The sequence below is a fragment of the Zingiber officinale genome, chromosome 5A (genome assembly GCF_018446385.1).
Source record: "Zingiber officinale cultivar Zhangliang chromosome 5A, Zo_v1.1, whole genome shotgun sequence".
NCBI classification, from domain to species: domain Eukaryota; kingdom Viridiplantae; phylum Streptophyta; class Magnoliopsida; order Zingiberales; family Zingiberaceae; genus Zingiber; species Zingiber officinale.
In genome coordinates this window covers 43,457,416-43,463,415 of record NC_055994.1, presented here as the reverse complement: position 1 = coordinate 43,463,415, position 6,000 = coordinate 43,457,416, and positions in this window count along the sequence as shown.

Sequence of the window (6,000 nt, the reverse complement as noted above, 5' to 3'; positions counted from 1 at the left end):
CATTAAGAGATTTGTAACCTCCATGAGGTGGCACACACATGTGCTAAACATGATGATGTGGCACCTCATCATTGGCCACTTAATGCCAACTCACCAATGAGGTGGCATAAAGTCAAGTTAAACTTGACTCTTCATCTTCCTCTCAAGTCAAGTCAAACTTGACTTAATCTCTCTCATGGTTGATCTAATTCAACCATTTAATTCAAGCAAATTTAATATAATGAATCTAATTCATTAAATTAAATTGATTCAATGAGTCATAATCTAAATTAGACTCATTGAACACATGAATCAACTTGAGTCCAACTCAATTAGCACAATTAGGATTACTCTTAATCCAATTTGATTCATCAAATGAATCTAATCCTCTTGGTTCATCGTATGAACCTAATATCCATCTAATTGTCCTTAGTGTGTGACCCTATAGGTTCTTGTAACATTGGCAATGCCCCTAAACCCATTTAGGAGCATAAGTAATGAGCGGTATCTAGCAACACATCATTACTACCCAATGTTACAAGAATGTTGAGATCCAACATCACATTTGTGACTACTAATTGTGACTCCTCACAAAATATGACAAGTGTCCTTCTATCCTAGACATCTAGATTGATCAATATGAGGCATAGACTGTGTCATCCTCTAATCAATCTAAATCTTGAACTCCAAGTAGACACACTAAATCAAATGAGCTCAATATCCTATATTGACTCATTTGGGCATGGCCATGCATTTCGTGGTCTCACTCTATCAAGAATACCGATGTCACTCCCGTCATATAGGAGGGATAGATCCCATCTACATCACTCAGATCCCTCCGCATAATTTGTTACATACCCAGTAATTGTAACGACCTAATATTCCCTATTTCGAGTTCCAAATGTCCATAAAAATATTTGGAAATGCTTTTAAAATATTCTAGAGATTTTTAGAAATTTTTAGAGTATTTTTACACAATTTTTGGAGGTCGTTTAGTATGTTTACAAAAACAAAGAAATTTTGACAAAAATTTGTCAAAACCGAAGCTGGAACCCGTGACCTCCGGCCGAACCAAACCCAACCGGACACAGCAAACCAACTGGGCTGCGCACGCATTGTTAACCAAGTATGAGGAGAAATAGGTTTAAGGTATAGTATAATGGGAACCCAAAATTAGACCTAGCTATAAAAGGTTAAGTGAAATGAGATTTATTTTTATTCTTCTTTTTCTCCCGAAACCCTTTCTTCCTCTCGTTCTCGCGTGCGATGGCGTCGGCGCTACTTGGTGCGAAGACGAAGCCGAACTTAGGGCTTCACTCCGGCGGCCGACGAGCACCCTTCTCCACGGGTTCTTCACAGATCCGAGCTCCCCTCGGCAAGGAAGATGCGCGGACACAAGGAGAACTCTAAGACCGTGAGCTTCTCGCCGAACCCTAGCCACCCGTCCCTCTCGGTTGTAAGTCCAAGCAATCAAGGGTAAGTACTACTCTCACCTGTGGTAGGAGTTGCTTCGTTTGACATGGTTGCTTTCGGATTTTTGCTTGCCGTGTAGAATTGTAAGCTCGGTTTTGTTTCCTTTCCATGCCCTGTTCATAGCCGAACAACATCCTTTAACATTAGGGTTTGTAGATTTCGGTTTTAAGCCTAAGTATAGCATGATTTGAGCTTGCGGGGTTGAAGTGGGTGGATTTTTGGTGCCATCCGAGTGCTGCCGAGACCTGCACAGGAAGCCTTGATACCTGCCGTGACCTGCACATGAAGTTTGGGTTTATGCCGTGACCTGCATAGGGAACTCCAAGTATCATCTAGGCTAATTGAGCAAGTAGAATGGTTTAGTGCTAATTAGAATTGTATGCATTTTATTCTTGAGCGTATGTTGTTCATGAACCTCTTTGCTTTAGGGTCATGTTGTACATACTTAAGTTTGATAAGTAAATATTTTGGACAGCATGCTTATAAAACCTGAGTCGCATTCCTTTGCTTCCATTATAGCATGATGAGAATTTCTAAGTAGCATCCTATACTTGTCTTTACAGCATACTTAGAAGGCCAAGAAATTAGTTTCCTTTACGCTTCGTTTATAGCATGTTTAAGAAGTTTAAAGTAGCATGTTACCTTATTTTGTATAGCATGTTTAAAGGCCTTAAAGTAGTATTCTTTGTCATGTTTTAATAGCAGGTTTAGAAGCCCTTAAAGTAGCATTCCATGCTCTGTTTCTACAGCATGATAGAAAGTGTAGAGTTACATATATTGCTTTTATTACCGCATACTTAGAAAGCCCAAAGTTAGCTTCCTTTTGCTTTATTTATAGCATGATTAGAATCATTCCATACTTGATTTTACAGCATGTTTAGAAGCACTAAAATAGCATCCTTTGCCATGTTTTCACCGTATGATTCAAAGGCTTTAAATTGCTTTCTTTAGTTTAGCTTATAGCATGATCAGTAAGCTTTAAGTTACTTGTTTTATTCTGTTATATAGCATGGTTAGTTGATTATACACCCATACTTGTTAAGTATATTTAAAGGACTCCCACAATCTTTAATAAAAGATAATAAGGAAGATAAAAGAATAAGAAAGATAACAAGTAAGTCAAGCAAGAGGCTAGTACCCGACATCCAAGAGCTTGTCGTTAAACAAATCCAGGTGACCATTTCCGAGGTCTTGGCCCTGGTAGACCGAGGTCTGCTCTTTTAGGATTGGTGGCTCGCAACCCCAACCTATTAGGGAACGCGCATGAGATGGTACTAAGCCTGGGCCCAAAGAAAAGAAAACCAAAGAAAAGAAAAGTTAAGAAAGAAAGAAAGAAGAAGTGAGTAAAAGATAGGAATTAAAAGATTAATTTCTAACACAAGGATATAAGAAATGAAACAAGTCACATGCTTAGAATAAATAAGAATGGTTAGTTTCTTTAATTCTAAGTTTACATAGTTAGTTTCTTGTTATTCTGCTTGATACTGAGTATGATTTGTATCTAGTTCATTTTCTGTATACCATGAGCATATGCAGATAGTTTTAGTATTTCAGTTTCAGTACTTATGCATTTCATTTATGTATTTCGAGTTTTGTGAGATAGATTAGTACTTACTAAGCGTTTTCGCTTATAGATCTTGTTTTCTTTCCTCCTACTGCAGATAAAGGAAAAGCTAAGATATGAAGGGGGGCGATAGGGTGGTGGTGATGATGGATGTGTGTGGTGGCTGAACTATGGAGGGATCCAGAGGGGACTAGCAAGACTTATTCATTTAGAGTTTATGTCTAGTTCATTTTCCTTATTTCCATTATGAAATCATGAGTTTATGCTTGAGTTCGAAGTGCACTGTAGCTTGTTATGCTTTGTTCTGAGAGTTTTGAGTTTAATTCTTATTGCTAGTTTAGTTTTTGATTAGAATATGATTTATTAATGCGTGGTTGTGAAGAATATTGTGATCCAGCCGCATGTGGCTGTGTATATCTTTTATGTATTGTGGATTTGGTCACCGGTTCAGGGGAGACTCTGCCGAATTTTTCGGTGGGAATTCCTCTGAACCGTGATAAATCTAAGTGTCGCTAATAATAGCATAAGTGGCACTAGTAAGTAGAGTAGGAGTTAGGTAACGGTCGCCCTTAGAGAGTAGTAGTAAGAACGGTGGTCGTTACAGTAATCGCCTTTATAGTCCACCCAGTTATGGGTGACATTTGACGAAACTAAAGAACATAACTCCTTATGTAGGGAACCATGGTGACTTCAGGTCTAAGGACTAGTAGTCATACTAATAGCCACATGAGAAAGTATATGTCACTCATATAACGATCCATGATACTTTCTCATGGCGGGTCATTCAGTATGCATTCTCTAATGCATACCCATGTGTCAACTTGATATCTCTATATCCATGACTTGTGAGATCAAGTCATCGAGTTGACCTACATGCTAGTCTTATTGCATTAACATTGTCCCTGAATGTTAATACTCGATCAGGAATGATTTAGAGTAGTGTTTCATATATCATCTCACTATCGATTCAACCAATCGATTTATATAGGTAAGAACCTTCTACTCAAGGACGTTATTATACTTAGTTTATTTGGCACCAATACAAGTAAGTATAATAACCAAAAAACAAATGCCTTTATTTATATAGAATATGATACAACAAGTCCAAAATACAATCATCAAATGATTGGCTCTAGGGCTCTAGCTAACAGCTCTGTCTATCCCTGCTCCTGAAGGCCCAACTCGGAGAAACCCTGAACCAAGTCTGTGACTAAGACTTGGTGTCAAGACAAAGTCCCTCTGGACTTCCTGCTAAGTGCATCGACAACCACATTAGCTTTTCTAGGGTGGTAGCTAATGGTACAATCGTAATCCTTCAGGAACTCCATCCATCTCCTCTGTTGGAGATTAAGCTCCTTCTGGGTGAAAATATATTTGAGACTCTTATGATCGGTGAGAATCTCAAAAGTAATGTAGTACAAATGATGTCGCCAAATCTTCAAAGCAAATATAATAGCGGCCAACTCCAGATCATGTACCGGGTAGTTCTTCTCATGCTCCTTCAACTGTTGAGAAGCATAGGAGACTACCCTGCCATGCTGCATCAAAATAACACCCAAACCCTGAAGAGATGCGTCGGTGTAGAGCACGAATCCATCCTCTCCGGAGGGTAAAACCAAAATCGGAGCCGACAATAATCTCCGTTTCAGCTCCTGGAAGCTGGTCTCGCAGTCCTCGGACCACGTGAACTTCACGCCTTTCCTGGTCAGGCATGTCAATGGCATAGCAATCTAGGAGAAACCCTCGACGAACCGTCAGTAATATCTAGCTAGTCCCAGAAAACTGCGGATCTCCTGAACTGATTTCACCTGCTCCCAACTGGTGACAACCTCGATCTTTTGAGGGTCTACAGAAATACCTCGGCTAGAGACCACATGTCCCAGAAAACCAACTGAGGATAGCCAGAAAGCACACTTGCTTAACTTCGCGTACAGCTGATATCGTCGAAGAGTCTTTAAGACTATGTGAAGATGCTGTGCATGTTCCTCCTCGAAACTTGAGTAGATCAAAATATCGTCGATGAAAATGACAACGAAATGATCTAGATACTCCAGAAAAATATGGTTCATCAAATCCATAAATACCGCTGGAGCATTGGTAAGCCCAAATGGCATTACCAAAAACTCATAATGGTCGTATCTGGTACAGAAAGTTGTCTTCTGAATATCATATTCTTTGACTCTCAGTTGATGATATCCAGAACGCAGATCAATCTTAGAATACACTGAGGTACCTCTGAGCTGATCAAACAAATCCTCAATCCATGGTAAGGGGTACTTATTTCTGATAGTCACTGCGTTCAGCTGTCTGTAATCGATGCACAACCTCAGAGTACCATCTTTTTTCTTGACAAATAATACCGGAGAACCCCACGGAGAAACACTAAGGTGAATGAATCCCCTATCCAATAACTCCTGGAGTTGGACCTTTAGCTCATCCAACTCTCTCGGTGCTATACGATATAGAGCCTTCGATGCTGGCGCGGTCCCCGAAATTTGTTGGGTTTTTCGGGCCGCGAAAATCGCTTTTTCGCGTCGCGAAAACCCCGAATCACCCTAGCCATTGGATCTCGTGCGAAGAAAAATTTTGAAAACACGAGTACGAGTTTAAACGTTGATCTACAGTAGATCTACATAAGGGAAAGCCTTATACCTTTGAAGCGTGCCCTCGCAAATCCCGCTCGTCCAACGGTACGCCGGATCTCGAAGTTGTCAAGGTAGACAACTCTCTAGCGATATCCACACGAACTATAGGTGTTCTCTAACACTCAAGGATGGAGAAGAGAGCACCCAAGTGTGCTAGCACTTTCTAGGGCTCTCAGGTAGGATTTAAAAGGGGAGAAAGGAGAGAAGGAAAAAGGGATCTCACATAATCCTCTAGGTACCCTCCTTTGTGACCTTCACTTCACCCTTTACTCTTGGAATTCACTCAACCACCTTCTCCTCCCTTGAAAGCTCACGACAACAGCAGCAAAACCAAGAGGA